Genomic DNA, 21,007 nt, shown 5'->3' on the forward strand with positions numbered 1-21,007 from the left:
TGGCCCACGCTATTAATTAATAAAATAAATAAGCGCGTCCGCTAATGTGAAAGCAGACATCTGTAAAATGAAGAATTAAATAAGCGCGGACGCTAAACTGAACGCGGACTACGCCATAAATTAAATAAGTGAACAAGTGCGGCCGCTATAGTTATTAAAATAGTAGTAATGTAAATAAAAACAGTTGTAGGCGTGCTGCGATGTTGTGTGTGCAAATGGGGAAGAGCATTAAGGAAAATAGTGCTCACAAACTTATAAAGTTGAGCATGTAACCACACTAGTAAAAGGTCCAGTCTTTATGGGTGGTAACTAAAGGAGACTAGGCGGTACCAAGGAGGGACTAACAAGCCTCATAAAGAATTGGAAGCCAGTGTTCATGAAGGGCAATGGCACAAGTCAATTAAAAATATGGGCGGGGAGTGGGCAGTGCTTCTATTGCATACCCTAATAGAGCATGCCTCGCAGTACGAGCAACACGTTTTTTCGCTGCTGCTAGGCTCAACCTAAAAATGAAAGTAGAAAGCAGGGTTGGCAGACCTAATGCACTCAGGCCATCCCTTTCTATGAGTGCCAAATCTGCATTGTGAACTGTACAGAGCGCGTGTAAACACTTAAGATTGCAGTGTGAGCTCTATATAAGGAAACTTGGATGCACCGAAGAAGTGCACACTGCCCTGGTTTGCACCATGGTTCATGTTTAACTGGGCTCAGACCTGGTCAGTACATCCTATTACAGATAATGTGCTGCCACCAGAGGAGCTGGGAACTTGCGCCTGTCTTAACAGCAGCATATTAGTAAATGGTGTACCGGCTGTTTAAAGCAGCTGACCTGTCTTTCACAGTGCATAGGGTGAAGCAGCCGGCTTTTGAAAGGAGTGCAGAGATCCTGCTGCAGTTAATGTTTGCCCCTACCTGCAGGCAGATGCCAGGCGCCTCCTTTTCCTATTTCAAGGGGCATCTTCAGGGGGCGCTCTGACTGGACCGCCTCTTTGAGGTGCACAGTCAGAGCACCTCTTGGAGCCACGCCTCCATGCAAATGAGGAGACACCCCCTTAGGATTATGCCGGATCTACATGTGCACTGGTGCAGTCTGTATTACAGAATGGGCTACACAAGCTATAACCTATTGCCAGTGCTGTTATACAAAAGTGGCCTGTGGTGCAGAAATTGGGAGCACATGCCCATTGCACCCCAAGAGCAGTTTGAGTAATGGTCAAACCATTAATGTTTGTCACATGCACTCCCAAGACGCACATGGCGAAACAACATCTTAATACATGATTTTGCATAACCATTGGGCATACATAGTCATGAACACTAACTCTTCTTTTATGGTATAAGTGTGAGTCAGTCTTGCGTGGGTGGGCTCATAGCCCCAGAATCTCTGCTAGATATAGTAATGCACCCGTTAATAGGTAGGTAGGTATGCTATGAAGTAGCATGGGCGAAAACTGTTCTGTTGCTCCATAGTTCTCACTGCAAGCTTAGTCTGAACACCTCACATCTACTCAAATTCTCCTACAAGCACCACTGCATATGCTTCTACATGTGTGAGCTACTCACCTTTGTGTTTGGAACATTCTACCACAGCTGTGGTCTTGTAGGACTGGAGACTTAAGAATACGTCTTACTGTGACCAGGGTATTCATTCTGTTAACCGTGGAGGCCTGACACACTGAGCGGACATGACATGGTTCTGCTTCATTACATATAGACTGCACACAGACATGAGCAGTAGGCGCTTGCATGCTGAGCTGTCTCACCAAGCAATCAGTCTGTTGCACCAAAGAAAACAAACATGCCTGAGCCCCACAACATGCATATCTGATCATCAACATGCACACACATGTAAGAAGGTATAAGAATTGTAGCCTTCTCCACACGCCAAGGTCCAAACACACATGGACAAACCTGCCAGGGATCATGTGAAGGCATCGCACAATCACTGACACATTCTCTTATTTGCACACACACCTATACACACCCTGGACAGGGTAATAGAGCAGGGTGAGGGATTTCTGCACCACATTTACAATTACCAGTGTCAAGTCTGTCTTGGCCGGATGACACGAGCATCATTAAGTTGGGTTACAATGGCATCTCTCGATACAGCGCTTGGACACACCAGTGGGGGTGTAAGCAGGATTGTAAACAAGGGATGCAAGTGCTGCAGAATCCAAGTAAGGCTGTGGTTCTTCGAAAGTCATACAATTGTTTGCACCTGCACTTAGTTATTTCTGGCAGGTGTTTGGAAAGTTTTGCTTTAAGTGGGATGACTGTTTAACTAAAGCAGACATCAACAACAAAAGAGTGTTCCTGTTCTGTTTGAGGTGGAAAAAAGCACAGAGCACAAGGAACCAACAAAGCCCATTTAGTTTGTTAGGAAAGCCCTCACTCACCGACCTGGTCGGTGACTTGCTTCATCATCGGGCCCCACCGGGTGTGACCGAATGTCACCCCGGTGTGCTGCGACGCCAGAATTACTGCGGAGCTGGTCTTGTGAGGGTGGGAGGGCTATGTGAAAAATTACGTGAATAGTGTGAAGTGGTGACTTAAAATTGCCTTGTTTGTATCAAAAAATTAATTTAATCAAAGATCATCAAGGACAAAGTTAAAAAATGTGATGGTGAGTAGGGCCAACTAATTGAATGGTCTACTCCCACTAACATTAAGTGACAACGTGAATGGTCAACATGAACATGTTTCAGCCGGTGTGGTATAATTAACCTGGCATTCGTCAGGACCTAGAGTGTAAACCTCGGCGGTATGGGCACTCTAGGCCCACCCAACCAGAGGACTTGAAAGTTAAAAAGTCTGTGAAGTGCAAAAAACAAGGGGGGCGGGCTTCACCACCCGAAGGTAGGACGCACACACCTCCTGTCTCTAAAGTTTAGAGACAAAAAATAATAAAAAGCACCTGCGGGAATTAAAAACAGACAAACAAAACAAGACAAACAAACAATTAGAATATTTTGTCGATAGATTTAGCCGATTCAAGCTAATTACTTGTGCTCAAGGTGCCAGGGTGCACAACTCATACATAATAGCAGAGGTGCGTGGCTCTGCCTGTGGCTGAGATTAAACGGTAGGTAGTATAGTTTATACAGTGACACTCTCATGGTAGATTGCCAAGTTGCAGAATCTAGCGGTGTGAGTGCGCAGGGGGGGTAAGGTAGGTGAAAAAGGAGGCGAATGGCAGTGAGAACATTCAAGCAACACTAAATCACTCTGCGATCAATGGGCCAAATGGCCAGTGACCAATCAACAAAAAAGCAGCAAAAGAGGTGAGAAAAGGTAGGTTCTCACTTCACCAGGGATGAAAATCCACCCCATAGACCGCGGGAGGGAGGGGACGGCGCATTTGGCACATCCTAAAAGGGAAGCATAAAATGGAGAGGAAAGAGGGACAAAACCCAGTCAGCAAGCAGTAACAGTACTTAGCTTAAATGGTCCTTTGCACCCAGAGTAGTACTCACGCCCACGGCGCCCGTCTCCTGCAGGTACACCTATTCAGCCCTCGGGACCGGGTCTCGTCGATCCGGATTTGGAGAGTGTGAGCGGTTTTATGAGCCTCCGGTAAGGAAACCCGCGTTCGCGCTTCCGGGAAGGGAAGCGTGCGTACTGCGCATGCGTGAAAGAAGTGGCAGAGGACTAGACCGGGAACCTCTTCCGGTAGAGGATACTCACTTCCGGAACGGAGGCGCTGTTTGACGCGCATGCGTGCCTGCTCGGCTCTCCTGGCCGAAGCAATTGAACTCGGTTAGTGGTGATTTTTGTGCGCATGCGCCGGAGTTGTGGGCCAATGCGGGGAGAAGTAAACAAAGCGGAGTTTGTTGTGGTGCGCATAGGGAGTACCCATAGATTCGGAATAAGGCAGAAATGGCCAATGGGTTAGAAATGCAGTAACGAAGGGGATTACAAGATAGCCCATATGAAATGAGTTGGATATTAATCTTATAGGTCTAACTTATATTAGTTGGATAATTGTAAGACACAATCACCACAGACAGAGGGAGTTATTAGGAACAGATACGAGTCTGGGGTTTTTTTGGCATTATTTGAGGACAGAGCCCCAAGGTATATCGTCATTGAGGCCATTGATATGAGTGCCCAGGCGGTATACCCAACGTTGTTCCTTTTCAAACAATCTCTCAGAGATGTTGGTGCCCCCAAGGATTTGTTCAATCACAGTCCATTTTAGATCGTTAGTGGTGTGATTGGTTTGGAGAAAGTGATCACTCATTCTTGTCGTCGCTTTTTTGCACCTAATGTTGCTTCTATGCTCACATATTCGTTGTTTAATTTTTCTGGTTGTCATGCCCACATACCGAAGTGAGCATGGACATGTGACAAGGTACACAACATTTATGGAATTGCAGTTAGTATGTGCTTTTTGCCACCATATTTTCCCGGGTTCAAGAGTCAAAGATTTTGTAGGGGCTGTCAGGTGACAGACAGAACAGTTTGAGCAGGGGAAGTGGCCTGTCACTTTGGGTAGGTTCCATGCATCAGTGACACTCCTCATAGGGGTTGCGTGTAGTTCTTTGGGTCTGGTGTGGACCAAGGCATCTCTGAGGCTGTGCCCTGTGTTTAACTAAAGCCCCTGCATTGTGTGCTCCGTAAAGCCAAGTAGATGGAATACATTTTTTTTTAAACAACAAAAACTAACAGTATTGTAGCAGCAGACCTTTCGAGTGAGGTCACTGCTATTAGATGTGTTTTCAACTTTGAATAAAACATACAATAGTAACCTTTTGGGGACTTTCGGGGAGGAACTGTCTAACCATAGGATTTTGTACTAGAAAGATATAATGGTCTGCTAGAGATAGCTCTCACTTTTTGCACCACAGTGCAAAGGTGTGTGCTTGGTTTAAGGCAGCCCCGGTGCAAGGGATGAGAGCAGCAGTGCCATACGTTAGCTATGTCTCTGCACTTTTATCCTCCCGGAGCTCAATGGAGCAGCTTTGGTTGCTGTGCTCCATTTCATTATTGTTTCTAAAAGAAATTGGCCCTTTATTTCATCAGTCATGATATACTTTAATCACTAGTGCACTTACTTTTATAGTTGATACTCTTATTCTCTGTCACAGAATATTCGTATCGCAGCCTGTTGGTCTCCAAATCAAGATAAACCATTTAACTAAACAGTGCATTATTAAACAAGTAAAAATTAATGAACAGGTGTGCTTGAACAATCCTACTTTCTACACACTCACTGCCAAAATGTTGGGTAGCCAGTCTAAGATATTTGACCAAAGAGCCAATTATCCTATTCGACCCAAGATTGGAGCTGATCTTGATTGCTTCCTTAACAGTTCTTCAGTCTCCTTCCAAGAATGTTGGTCGCACATATTTTTAAAGGGCTCCATGAAATGGAAGCAGAAACATACAATGTGTTGTATCATTTCATTTCATAAGGCTTTATTCGGAGCAAAAGACAAGTCCATGAAAGCACAGCATAAAAAGACAACAGTCAAAAGCAGGAGATACAGCAATTTAAAAAGGTTAAAAAAGCATACTTTTCCTTGCATTAATTGATTTAAGGAGAAAGGTAGCCGTATAAAAACAAACGTCAGAGTGATGTAAGTTAAAAAGCAGGCTCATGCAGTCTCGTATTGTCCTGACTCCAAACTTAGCAAACAGGGGTTTCAAATAAGCAATCCGCAGGTATTTGTACAACTGACAGAGCAAAAGAAAGTGCACAGTGCTTTGAGGGGTGGTATTGTCACACGGACAAGGGCCAGCGGGATGCGAATGCTGAGAAGGGAAAGCAACAAGGTTGTGGACTACTCCGGTTCTCAGTCTAGTCAACACCAACCGATGTGCCTTCCAGGTCACTTGTGACAAATACGGTTGGAAACCCACAAATTCATTTAAATCATGATAAAGAACACAGGATGAGAGTTCAGAGCTATTTTGATGCCTCCTGGTGGAAAGCTGTTGTAAAAAACAGTGCTTAAGTTCGATTTTAGACAGCTCAGTAGCCCCACATCGATCCGCAATGATGTTAATGTTAAAGATCTCACGAAAATTATCCACAATATACTTTAACTATGGGATCTTTAAATGATGGTCCAAAGAGAGACAATCAGAAATAATGGCTCTGCACAATGAGGTCTCTTCTTTTATCCAAATGGAACGCCATAGCATCAGTGGCCTAAGGAGGATCAGGTCGGCAAGATGGTGAATACCCAGTTCATTGTGCACTAAAGTATTAGAAACAGAGCTTGGCAGGCACAAAAGTCTCTTCAAGAATGCATTCTCCTCAACCTGAAGAGACCCTGCCGGGGCGTGGCCCAAAATGCCCGCTCCGTACAAGGCAATCGAGACACAACGGGACTGAAAAATTTTAAGCATGTCATGGACCCGCCTGTCTCCCAGTTTCGTAGCCATTGTGAATATTCCATGAGCACTCCTCGCCATCTTAGCCCGGACATTCTTATGTTCATTGGCCCAAATGTTATTATTTGAGAAGGTGACCCCCAAGTACGAAAAATTGTCAACAGCCTGGACCTTCTGTCCCTTTATAAAAAATGAAAACTGTTTCTTTCTGTTCCTTCGCCCGCATTCCATAACATAGGTTTTAGATTTATTTAACACTAACTTTCTGCTTTTAATGAATTGCGAAAGGCCGTCCATCAGCCCTTGAAGGCCGATGGGGGTGCGTGAGATTAGGACCGCGTCATCTGCGTAAAGTAACACAGGGACGTTGTCCTCATTGATTTTGGGAGCATCCACTGCCAGAGATTTGAGAAAAGAATCAATCTCATTGATGAAAAGGGTAAAAAGCAGTGGGGCCAACACACATCCCTGTCTAATTCCACGCCCGATTTTAAACTTAGTAGTACATTCCCCGTTAGAACCGTGACGGACACAAGCACGTAGTTTGGCATAAAGACGTGCTAGGAAGAACACAATGCCCTCGGGTGCCCCAATTTCAATTAGCTTTGCCCAGAGAATGCCATGGTCCACCAGGTCGAAGGCACTACTCAAATCCGCAAAGCAGAGATAAATAGTGCCGGTCTTTGCCAAGGTATATTTACCGATGAGCAGGTCTAAATTTAGACACTGCTCAATCGTACCACGACCCTTCCTGAACCCAAACTGGCTCTCTGCTAGAATGCCATTATCCTCCACCCATTCTTCCAACCTTACTAGAAGCACTCTACTCATTACTTTTACGGAAGAATCCAACAAGGAGATTGGACGATAGTTCTTAACGTCCCCTCGGTTTCCTTTCTTAAATATTGGGATTTGGATGGATTCTTCCCAGGTAGAGGGCACCTCATTACGGACTGCTGCGTTGAAGATATTAGTTAACAGAGGCCCCCATACTTCAGGGACCAATTTATAAACATCGATTGGTACCCCGTCTGGACCCTGTGCTTTTCCTCCTTTGCTGACCCTTATGCTATCTAAAACCTCTTGGACGGTACTATTGAGTGGTTTATGCGGCCACCTATCCCCTATATCCCTGGATGCACTGTCCGAATCAAAGATTTTAGAAAAATGAGAAACCCACTCTTCCTTCATAACGTTGGAAGTTAATTCAGGGATCTTATCATCTTTGAGGAATGGGGAATTAACTGTTTTCCAGAACAGGGTACAATTATTCAATTCAGCAGCCAGGGTCAAGTTGTCCCATGCCTCCTGTTGGAGTTCCAATTTCCTCAGTTTTAGGGTTTCTTTGTATCTGGCTCTAAGATCTACAACCAAACCCTTATCTCTAGGCGTAACTGATAAAGCTGACTTTAGTTCCTTTAGGGCCAGGGTACAAGCTGGATTGAACGACCCCCGGAGGCGTTCCTCCTTGTGCTTGAGTGTACTAGTAAGCTTAGAGTCGATGACCGCATTAATACCAATAAAATACTCAATAGAGCCGGTGGTACCTTGATTGTCTTCTAAAATCCCTGTAATTCCTGCCAGGCAACCGGTAATGATTGAATCGGACATGATTTCAGCCTTATCCCCCTTCCATCTGAGTCTAGTGCCATTAGGTCGCACGGCCTCAATGTTGTCAATAATACACCCCGGAATGGGGGTCCCTTTGTTTTCCCATAGCATGGCCTCTACTCTCAGGCAATTGTAGTCACTAAGCTGGATGTCTATAACTTTGAGTGCCATAGTCCAGGCCTCAAGGCTCGAGGAGATACAAATAAAATCAATAACAGAATTCGCTCCCCGGCATGTGAAAGTGGGGCAAATCTCCTCCTGTTCATTTGTCTCGTTAACCATAATATACATATTATATGAGTCAAGGAGACTGTTTAAGGCATCTCCATAATAGTTATGTTGAAAATGGGGGACTCCATCTCCATGACAGTCCACCGCCCCACATACATTGACATCTGAGAGTGGGCAGGTAGTGGCGTTAAAGTCCCCTGCCATGAACAGATCAAAAACTACATTGGAATCCTTGAGGATGTCATCCAATGCACTTGATAGTGCTCTAACCACCTGATCCCTAGTATCATCAAAAATGTTGTTATAAAAATTTATTAAGAGAATATTCCTACCTCCTGTTTTGTGCAGCCATAAAATCTGGGAGTGAACCCCAACTTGTACGTATTTTTTGACCAGCAGAGGAGTTTGGACAGAAATCAAAATCAAAAGGCCCCCCTTAGCTCTACCTGATAAGGAACCGGTAGCAGGTAACTGGTAAGAGACAAAACCATTATATCCTTTAAAGTCCCTACACCAGGTTTCCTGTAAACAGATAATATCAAAGAGAGCTAAAAATTCAGTCCAACCCAGACAATCTGATTTGGACCTGATACCCGCAATATTCCAACTGGCAATATAACAGCTGGAAAAACGGAGACACCTGACCCCAAAAGAGAACAGTTACTACCCTAATGGAAAATAGCGATGTTAGTAGTATCCAGTAATAACTTCGGGCAACCTACTGGATCACCCTCCTTGCCCATAGGCGTACAATCTACAGTTGTCCCAGAAATGTTAACCATAGGCCCTGATATACAAACACTTTGTCCCATACCAGACAGAGCCTGTCTCTCCAAGGTTTCTGGGGGTACCGTACACAACTCCAGTCAATCGTTTTGATCCAGCCCACTGAAGCATTGGAAACGATTAACGGTGTTCACCTGGAAACTATTTGGAAAGCTATGCGAAGCTTCTCCCCTCGTTCTCTCCCCTCCATGGTTACTAGGATGATGGCTAATGTGTTGTCTTTAGAAAAAGCCCAAAGAACAGAGTGAAATGCCCTGCTCGTTACAGGGGCGGGAAGTGGCTCGAATCAGAGCTGTTGTGGCAAGGTGTGGGTTACTGAAATTAATAATAACGCAATCCCCAGAGATGTTCTTCGGGGACGTGCCAATCCAGTTGGTTCTGGTGGTGGTCCAGATTTGGTCCGCCAGAGCCACTGGAAAGCCACACTCCCGATTGAGCCATGCCACAGTTTTTTATTTAAGGGAGTCATGTGATTCCATAGAGCTGTGAAGCCCATCCTCCCTGATTGGTGTAACATTTGTCAGGACTGCTACGTAGGGTGCGCAGTCCGGTGGGAGGTTCGGTTGAGAGAGGCCACAATTGTTAGACTTCCCCCTTTCGGTAATCTTCAACTGATTCCCCGGGGCACGGGTAGTGGGGGGGTTCAAACGGACATCGTTAGAGCATATAGGTGTTACTGCAGTGACATTAATAGTGTCCCCTGTAGACGGTAGTTTTGGTTTGCCAGTTACGCCCTGCTGCTCGATAACTGTTAAGGGACTACTGTGTTGTATCATCTCAAGGGACCCTTGTTTCTATCATTTTCTAACATACCAGTCCAAAAATCTTCAAAAGGAAGCAGTAGTAGTATGTACAAACAAGCATTAGAAATGCAATCGGGCTCGGATTTATTTGAGTTTGAGCTAATGGCATTATAAATGCCAATGTATTGTTGCTATGTTTTGTGGAGTGTGTTCATGTGGTGTGTACTGCCAGTGATCTCCTTGTGAGTGTGAGAATATTGCACCGTTACTGCCTGTGATGTCCTTCTTGTGAGTGCGAGAAGCTCGCACCTCTGCTGGCATGTCTCCTTGTGAGTGTAAGAACTTTGCACTGGTGTTGCCTGTGATGTCCTTCTTGTGAGTGTAACAAGCTTGCACTGCTGCTGCCTGTGATGTCGTTCTTGTGAGTGTGAGAAGCTTGCACCGCTGCTGCCTGTGATGTCGTTCTTGTGAGTAGGAGAAGATTGCACCTCAGCTGCCTGTGGTCTCCTTGTGAGTGTAAGAAGCTTGCACAGCTGCTGCCTGTGATGTCCTACTCACTACTCTACTCACTACTCTACTCTCACTACTCTGCACTCACTACTCTACTCACTACTCTGCACTCACTACTCACTACTCTACTCACTACTCTACTCACTACTCTACTCACTACTCTGCACTCACTACTCACTACTCTACACTCACTACTCACTACTCTACTCACTACTCTGCACTCACTACTCACTACTCTACTCTGCACTCACTACTCTACTCACTACTCTACTCACTACTCTACTCACTACTCTACTCACTACTCTGCACTCACTACTCTGCACTCACTACTCTGCACTCACTACTCTGCACTCACTACTCTACTCACTACTCTGCACTCACTACTCTGCACTCACTACTCTGCACTCACTACTCTACTCACTACTCTGCACTCACTACTCACTACTCTACTCACTACTCTGCACTCACTACTCTACTCACTACTCTACTCACTACTCTGCACTCACTACTCTGCACTCACTACTCTGCACTCACTACTCTGCACTCACTACTCTACTCACTACTCACTACTCACTACTCTGCACTCACTACTCTGCACTCACTACTCTGCACTCACTACTCTACTCACTACTCTGCACTCACTACTCTGCACTCACTACTCTGCACTCACTACTCTGCACTCACTACTCTGCACTCACTACTCTGCACTCACTACTCTACTCACTACTCTACACTCTACTCACTACTCACTACTCTACTCACTACTCACTACTCTACTCACTACTCTACTCACTACTCTACTCACTACTCACTACTCTACTCACTACTCAACTCACTACTCTACTCACTACTCACTACTCTACTCACTACTCACTACTCTACACTCACTACTCTGCACTCACTACTCACTACTCTACTCACTACTCTACTCACTACTCACTACTCTACTCACCTCACTACTCTACTCACTACTCACTACTCTACTCACTACTCACTACTCTACTCACTACTCAACTCACTACTCAACTCACTACTCTACTCACTACTCACTACTCTGCACTCACTACTCACTACGCACTACTCTGCACTCACTACTCACTACTCTGCACTCACTACTCTGCACTCACTACTCTGCACTCACTACTCACTACTCTGCACTCACTACTCACTACTCTGCACTCACTACTCTGCACTCACTACTCTACTCTCTACTCACTACTCTACTCACTACTCACTACTCTACTCACTACTCCCTAATCTACTCACTACTCTACTCACTACTCTACTCACTACTCTACTCACTACTCTACTCACTACTCTACTCACTACTCTACTCACTACTCTACTCACTACTCACTACTCTACTCACTACTCTACTCACTACTCTAATCACTACTCTGCACTCACTACTTTACTCACTACTCTACTCACTACTCTACTCACTACTCTACTCACTACTCTCTGCTGATGGAATAAAGATCTGTCGCCGCCTTCATTTCTCCTTCTCTCTCCCCTTCTCTCTCCCCTCGACTCTCTCTGCTCTCCTCTTTCCCTCCTTTCACACTTCCTCTTTTTTTCTGTAAATGTTATTTTTTGTAAAGAGGCATTTTCGGTGAATTGCGACCCCTTTCGTTATCTGGAGCGTGTTCGACCCCCTTCCCCTACGGTTTGTCGCACTATATAAAAGAAATACTTCAGTGCATAAATAAGTAATGAGTTAGCTGCGTGTCTGTGTATGTCTCTGTCTATGGCACAGTGTCTTCAGGTGTTTGGAAGCGAAGGAAGGCAGAATATTCTGCATAAATAGCAAATATCTTAAATTCACTATTATTACTCTGGCACCCATGGGGTGGGGGGGGGCTCTATTCTAATTAGCCAAACACATGGAGGTCTCAGACTGGCCACTCGCCCTTTAAAGGTGAACAGCTACACACATGTTGCCCTTCGCCGCATAGCTATCATGCTTGTATAGCGCAGTCTGCCATTAGTCAGACTCTCAGCGCTGTACATTTCTTCGTCTGTCCCTTTAAGATCCTTCTGTGGTACTGGCTATTCAAACCCTGCTACGGGGGCTTGGCATTCTTTTCCCTGCTTCTTCTAGCGAACTGCATTGTTAAGTAAAGATTTCCTTTTCTACTTTGCTAAATTGCTTTACACTGTCTAACCACAGGCTTCTGGATAAAAGGCGCAATAAATAAGCGAATTTTGGCCGCGGCCCTGGAGCGGAAGACATGGCCAGCATTCGTAATCCTCCGGGAGCGGCGAGAAATGCTCCCTCCTCATGTGAAAATAAGTATTTTAGGCAGACCGCTAAAATCTCAATGGAGCAAGCGGAGCTTGCGGGCAGAGCCGCCAGCCTTCGTCGTTCTGAAATGTGAATTGCGGCGTGCTCGACTGCAAACCCCGCTCGCTGGTGACAGGGCGCGCGCAGTCCAGTGTCTGTCAGGAGCGGCTCTGGGAAACGAACATACACGGGAACTTAAATGTTAAACGCTGCACCATCTGGATTGCATTACACGGGCACTCTGACAGCTCCTAATTAAGATTAATCACTCGGCCGTGCTCGTTCGCGCACAGAATATGCCACATCGGGCACGCGTAAATTACTTATAGCCTATCAGGTCAACGCTACTAAAAAAACAACACAGCGAAGACGAATCACTAGGCAGATACCAGAAAACACTAAGGAATGTGTCTGGCCAAAGCCCTAGAGATACCTTTTTTTTCTCTTTAACATTAGGAGCTCGAAGCTCCGCCCACTTCGTGAGCGTAGGCCGAGCCCTAAAAAACGAAAGAACAGGAATTGTTGCCATAGTCTTCAAGTTAAAATCCAAATAGGCTTGCATCAATGTAGTGGACGTGTCGTAGAATTAAGTAGCATATTTATAGGTTAAGCAGGTAATTTGTTTTATTATATGCATGGCCTATTTGACAGCGCTCTTGAAGTACAGTTTACACTCCATTGTGTCTTGGAAAACCCTTCTATAAAAGGTATACTAAGTGGTACTTTGATAAGAGAATACTGTGACAGGATTGTAGTGTAGCTCCTATTTTCCCAATAGGCTCTGCGCATTGGAATAGTACCTACAGCAGTAAAGGCCTAGGCCAGACGTTAACTAGGTCTACTACTGTCGAAACTAGACTTAATTTTTGGGTTTGCCAGCTAAGCTCAGAGTTCGCTAGAAACTTTCTCGAATGTTCAAGGAAGGATGAACTCCCCTGATTAGACAAGAAAGGATTTAGTTTCTGACAACCATAGAACATGACAACTTTGCTCTCCCCTAATCAAGAGTCAATCTCGAGAGTCGTGTGAGCACAAGGCAATTATTTTACTCAGTCAGTACGTGCATTCTTAGTCTCATCAGAATGTAGAGAAAAGGAAGAGACGGGCGTGTTCAATAAAAGATGTTATTTATTGATCAGTCTCTTTTCTCGTACAAGAGAAATGGATCGATATTATTGCAATACTTATAGTTAAGTAAAGTGCATACATTAGAAGCAATAGTATAAAATAATACTGTAAAAACATTGATATGGTTTCTGAGCCATATGATGTTTAAAATGATTAAAATATATTTACATACACATATACATTTGACTAAACGTACTCAACTGGTGTTTCTAAATACGCCTACCCCGTGTACCTGACCTAAGTCTAATGCGTGGGCGGGAATAGAAAGTTACAGTTTAGTTTAAGTTTGTTTTTGCCAAGTGAATAACTAAAGAATTCTCTAGGAGGGGTTATTCAGTTCTGTACCTGGAATTTAGGATGAATGAGGAATGGTATCTCTTTCTCTGCTCTCGATATTCCAGGCTGCCTGCGAGGGCTGCCCAGAAGCGCCGGTGCTGGGTCTCTCGGCTTGAGATAGCAGCGCGTCTCTCAGCGCGTCAGGAAGGCGGGGCTGCTGCCTGCGGGGTCTGCTTCTGCTCTCGGCTTCGGCAAGTATGGCTGCTCCGTCTTGTCACCACGCGTGTGTTTGCATAGGGCAAGGTCGGCAATATTTATACCTTAAAGGTGCCGAGATTGACGTAAGGATGGACATAGGTACGTCAATAAAGATGTCATACGACTTGCTCGTTAGCACATTCTTTACTAAAGTTCTCTGTGAAATCAAAACAATGGCCGCACGGATTATCCAGGTTGTCATAGGTTTGATTTGTTATGAGAACGTCGTATGCCTTATCAGGGGCTGGAGGAATATCGCTTGTCTAATTAGATCTCAAGCGTTATGACCTAATCAGATAACACGTTCCTGTGCCGTAGTGTGACTGCGTCAGATAACGGTATCTGCATCATGGGGGATTTCTTGCCTCATGGGCTGACTGTTAGTTAACTAGCTAGTAAGTTTAACCAGAATAGGGTCAGGAATAGGGGGATCGAATCAGAACCTATAGAAATACACGACACCCACTCCACGCTAACTATGGTCATATCTACTAATCTATGCATAGTATAACATAGTACAACATACTATAGAGTATAGTGTATACCTTACCACCCCAAAATGCATAAATGCATTTCGAAATTTTCAAATATACTGAAAAATTGCAGTCATATATATTGTATGCACTTAAGCTATGAATTAAATGCAAAAGTGAACACGCATTGTTATGCATTATTGATTGTTGGTATATGATCAATACACATGAAATGGCTCTTAATATGGCTATACAGAAAAAAAGTCGAAACCATTTCATCACATAAAATCTATTGCGAACATACCAGCGGGCAGCTAAAGTCTATAAAGTCTATAAAGTATCTAAAATAGAAATCTTAGTTCTCTAGGAATAGTCTCTTACTTTAAGCAGAAAATCAGTGTCCCGGGAAAAAATATATAGAAAAATATTTTAGGGGCTTGCTGAAAAAAGTTGCTGTCCGTGAACTGGATTGTAATTGTTCATGTGACTTTATTTTTAAAGTTGAAGGCCGAATTCAGGGAACGCCGTGTGCGAGTTTACTCAAAAGTCTCTATTTCTGTTCCGGAGAGAACATCATATCATTCAGGCTTTCGAAAAAACTGTCAACAGCTTCATGGGAAAGTTCCTCTAAGTCGGAAATAGGGGTAACCATGCATTCATGCGCATGATTGTCTCCATTGACATTCTGATTTGCATTGCTGACAGAAGGTCGTACCTGTTCGATGCTGCTTTCATCTTGAACTTCACTACTCTTCAATCGCAGTGGTGAAGATTCCAGGAATGCCGTCATCAGAATTGGCAGCCTTTGAGGGCAGCACAGTGCGTGAACCTTGGTAGGAACCAACAGTGTATCTGCATCCACCGGCGCATCCGATTGTAGCGTCAGACAGGTGTCTAACACGCATTCTTCTCCGCATAGCAGACACCTTAGTACAGGTAAAACACACCTTTGCCACATTGGTCGAAATGATAGAAACCAAGTCATGTTTAGGTCTCTAAGCCGGGATAGTCCCAGGATTTTTGATATCCGGTCCCGGTATCCAATGGCTAGGATCGTATCTTCCATTGTCGCGAGAGTTTGATCTGTGACATGGGTTGCCATAACGAAAAATAAGGACTAGGAATAGGATTCCTGCAATTAGTCCTAGGATCAGGGGAAGTCCGCCAAAAATCGAATGGACGAAGTCTGGAAAAATACCCAGTATGGCTTTGAATGGTGTTAATGCCATCGAAAATACTGTCTTAAATACCTTTGAGACCCTGTGGTATCAGAAATATTTAAGATTTCGCTCAGGATTTCCGCGAAATGTACGGGGGAATTAGTTGATAATAATGTATGTATCTCTGCAGTCGTCCTTGCGACTTGTAGATCATACGTTTCTTTAGATGACGTGAGCCTTGTAGGCGTCTGAAGAAGCACTGTTTTCATTCTGCTTAAAGTGTCTATTCGAATAGAAGTAATTTTCAAACTGGGCCATGCCCTCGCCTCCCTGTCTGGAAAGGAGCTGGGGAACAAAGAACGTCCACAGCACTTGACCTTCGCCGTCGTAGTGACGAGATAAGGAGTCCCGGGCATAAGACTACAGCATCTGCGGTCTACAATAAGAATGTAACTCCCATTATAGAGTCTTTGAAAGAATGGTTCTATTTCAGTTGCAGGTGCGCCTTGCTGGTGACATGAAAGGTTGTATGAATTCCCTTCACAGGCTCCGTGCAAACTAATACCGTTACACAGAAGCGTGCCGCTTAGTGACATAGCACAATTGATGCCACTAAGAAACACTTTCTGTCCTTTGTTACTGATACATGCATGTGAATAGGGCAGGTTCCATGTTGTTTTAAGGTACCCCTTTCCCAATTTCTCGTACATGCCAGCCTGTATATATTTTTGGCAGTATTGAAACCTGAAGGTTGAGATTGGAATATTTATGATTCCGTGGATTATCCATTCACTGACAGGTCGTTCTGACATTGTCAACGGTAATCTTTCTAGTTTTTCAATGCTCAAGATTGTATAATCAGCACCCTTCTGCGCCATACCGATTTGTCTATCAGTAAGGTTAAAGATTTGAAATAGTGACGTTGTGTTGATTAAACGCCAAGGCACATAGCCTGAACGCAGATTTTGTAACGTCCAGCCAAGCTGTACAATAGAACGCAATTGTGACTGACCATGTTGTAATAACAGTAAGTCTTGCGATAATATATCGATTGCTGAAGACACAATGCTGTCCAATGAAAACATTCTGGAGGACAGAGTCATTAACCCATTGTCCACTACAGAAAGTGATTTTTCCAAATTAATACGGTCAATTTCCCGTATTCTTTCTGCTGTCTCAATTTGAGTAACCTTCCAGGCCTCTTTGTATGCTGCATATACAGAGGCTGCTATGAAACGCTTTTGACGCTGTTTGCGTGGTCCCATTATGAAATCACGCAAGTCAGCACCATCAGTAAGTAAAGTTAGGTGTTGCTTAATTTCAGGCAGTGTGGAAGTTTGTAGCCATTGAAGGCATAATTTGCCCACACTGTAGGTTGTTATTATCCCTGGGTGATGTCTTTGGGGATATCTAGGGTCTGGCCTGTTCATTTTGAAACCCTGTGTTTTATTCAGGAATCTATCTTGACAGTTATTTGTATCTGTGGGCCAGATCAACCATTGTTTCCAATCAGGATGTGTTCTGTTTTGGTTAAGTATATGGTTTATGTCTATTTCTTCATCTGTTTCAGAGTTATTGCTAAACATTGTTGGCTTTGGAATAGACAGGTTATTTAAATCTTTGATTTTGGCTAAGCCAAGACAGGTGGTTTGTTGAACGGTGTCATTTAAAAATATCATTTGTTCTGGGATCATGCAGGCTCTAAACAAAGCTTCTATACCCTGTACTTGCCATTCTTTTGTACCCCAAACACTTTTCAAATCAACATGTTTGTCCCAATAATCAAATCCAAAAGTATTCATTTTTTCAAAGAAAGAATCTGAATATATCAATTTTGTGTTGGTTATCATGGTTTTCATCCCTGTCTTGTTTGACAATTTGTAATAAAATGTTTCAGCATTAGTTATGTTAAAACCTGAAAAATATGAATATTTGCCATACACGGTTCTAGAGCTCCCTTTTGGAGGTGTAGCACAATGTTCCCATTGATTAAAATTTAAAACATTTCTAGGTTGTGCAGATTTATGCAAGAAATGGTTACCATAATGGTTATAGCAGTACATGCTGTCATAATTTGTAGAACCCTGCAAATAATCATGTTTTGTAAATTTAGCAGACATTACTAAGTCAGACATCATATTGTTTATACTTTCAAAGTCCCAATCATCAGCAAATGAGTTTGGTTTTGCAAAGTCACTCAAGGAGATCTTGATTTGGTGTGGATATTTCAGGATCTCGACCGGACCATAAATTTCATAGTCAGTGTTGTCCCAGGCTACCCCACCAGATATTGGAATTGCTGTGAAGTTGGCTGAAGAAAGTTCTGAAGAAAGTTCTCTTTTCTCGACGTGTGAAGATGTGTGTGGTTTGAGGACCAAGTTGATGTTCTGACTTGCTGTGTCCATTTTAGCATATTTTCCCTCAATGAAGCGTCCCAAGGTAAATACCATGATGAGCCAAAGTATGAGGATAAATGCACCAAAACCCACCCAAAATTCAATCCATGGAGAAACTAGATATGTTTCTTTCAGTTGTTTCAAAAGTTCCTTCGCTTTGTCTTTAAAGGATTTTGATGATGGCTGTGTCTTTTGTTCGCTGAAGCCTTCAGAGGAATCATCGAAGTTGATGAAGTAACCAGATGCAGTTCTGTCAATTGTTCCAATTGGTTCAGGATTTTTGTTTCTTGCATTTTCACTTGGTACTTCTGTATAGATTGGTGTGTCTCTGCTAAATGTCTTTATTTGGGTTTTCAGAGGTCTAAGTTCTATTGCATTGTTGCATAGTCCTTGTTGTTCTTCTGTAGGCGTTTCGAATGTGATGAGCCTCTTTGATAGGACCTCTGTACTGGTAGCAAACCTTGGTGTTCTGCTACTTATTGGGAGTCCACTTGGCCTACTGTTGGTTATCGGCCACATGTTGTGGTTTTACCAGGTCGATGGATACAACTCGGTTCTCCTTTTTTTCCAGCAAGTGGCGGTAGTACAACTGATCTTGTCCCGTTGACAGACAATACAGGAACTGCTTTTCTGTAAGAAGGCCCAAATTCCTTCTTTACCGCGATCTTCTCCCTGACTAGATCCCCGACTTTTGGAATCCAGACAGGTCTTGCTGGGACAGGTGGTGATTCTTCAGTGGTCGTTGGCTGTTCTTTCAACTGTATGTTGCTCAGGTCTTTTCTTGTTTTGTTTAAGTCCTGCAAAATAGCCAAACGGTCTTTGACATCAAAGCTTTTTTCTGTTACCACTGAAGTCTGACTATCAAGGTCAGAGATCAACATCCTAGTTCCGAATAATAATTCGTACGGACTGAATCCCTTCAGAGAATTTCTTGGCAAGTTATTTAGACTACGTTGGACACTTATTAGATGTTTGACCCACCCAGCTCCCGAACCTAATATCCTTTCTATTATAGATTGCTTTCTGTCTTGGTTTTTTCTTTACACCATCCCATACCCTCAGGAAGGAAGTGAGAAGATTCCCGCTGGGCTGTGCTCATTTGGCCATTCTTTCCCCCCCCCAGGCTGGATTGCCTGAGAAAAAGAAAAAAAAATGGTCGAACGTAGCATGCTCTTAGCGTATATGCCATTTAGACTCGCAAATCTTGTATAACAGTCCGGACGTCAGCCGAGTGCTGTGGATCTACATTATAAGTGGGAACTAGCCTGTATATGTTAATCGCAAGCCATTCTTTTTAGTGGTGATGTTATCTGCCTTGATACGACGAGGTATTAAACTGCTTCTCTCCCCACTGCGATCTCTGTTGCAGTTTGGGCAGTTTTTTACAAACATGGTGTAGTGCAGGCTCATGCCTGGCCACCAGTACCGTGATTGTAATTCTTCCAGAGAATCTTTTAATTTAAGGTGTCTGAGACCCTCGCCCATGTGTGCGTCTGCGATTAACAAGTTTCTCCTGTCCATGTTTGGAATCACTCTATCCCCCACTCCAGGGATTCGAGCAAAAGGAATGGAGTTTGCATCTATGATGTATGTGTAATTGAGTGGATAGTTGATCGGTAACGCCGAGCAGTCGCCTTTTGATGACGTTTTTACTGCCAGCACTGTTTCGCCGTCAATGTATTTTAATGTACGCTTTTTTCGATCTACGGGAGCCGGTTTACTGGCTGCCGCTGCGGCTGTTTCAGCCAATGAATTCCCTACAACGTGAACGCCATCACGCTGGTGACTCAGTGAGTGTGTCACGTGAGTCTTTGGTAGTTCTTTTTTCAAAAGAGCTACCTGTTCCCAAAGCAATCTCTGATTTATTGGTGCATCCGTGTCATCTTTGTAATCGTTCTGAATCCAGGTCTGCAAATCCTTGTTATATGCTTTGACGCAGAAATATGAATCTGACACTATAAGTGTCGGGAATTCGCGATCCGCATTATCTAGCGCCATTTTCAAAGCTAATATTTCAGTTTGTAGTTCTGAATTAGTTTCTACTGAGTGTGATTTTGTTAATAGAGGTCTTAGTTTACCTCCGTGCCACACTTCTTTTGTAATCTCACATGTGGGATTGTATGCATGTTCTCCCCAAACGGAGGGTTGAGCATGTCCGTCTGTATAGATTACACAGGCGTAATGTCGTAGAGGCAGAATGTCGATTGGCAGAGGATACGTTTTTTCATATTTTAGATTTTTTAATTCTTCTAGTTCTGGATCAAAGAAGTAATATACTTTGTCCGTTGTGATTGAATTTACCCATTGTAACCATTCTGGATCCAATGTTGTTGTTGGTAAAGTACACGGTGTTGTTAATGCCTCAAAGGCTGATTCTGCTGTTCTGACTGTGATATGTCTACCGTCAGCTATGTCTTTTTCTCTAGCTATTGCGGTTTGAACTGCTTGAACAATTTTTCCTTTGTTGTTGAATCTCTGTTCAGCTTTTGTGTACAAATGTGATTTGAATGCAATTGGTACCTTATCTCCCTCATTAGAGGTTAGGTATGTGAATCCGTATCTCCCTGGGATGACTCGGATCACAAGGTTGCGTGTATTATCACGGGTTTCTAATTTTGTTTTAATTAGCATGTCTGTTTGTAAGGATCTCAAAATTTCTGTGTGTGCTTGAGTCCAACTGGACCTTTTAAAGTCTGGTTTAATTAGATCGTAAAGGGGTGTGACCCTTTCTGCGTAATTTGCAATGTAAGTTCTTCCGAAATTTAGGAAGCCTAGAATTGACTGTAGGTTTTTTAGTGTTTTAGGAGCT

This window comes from Lissotriton helveticus, chromosome 9 (genome assembly GCF_964261635.1).
Source record: "Lissotriton helveticus chromosome 9, aLisHel1.1, whole genome shotgun sequence".
Taxonomy (NCBI): Eukaryota; Metazoa; Chordata; class Amphibia; order Caudata; family Salamandridae; genus Lissotriton; species Lissotriton helveticus.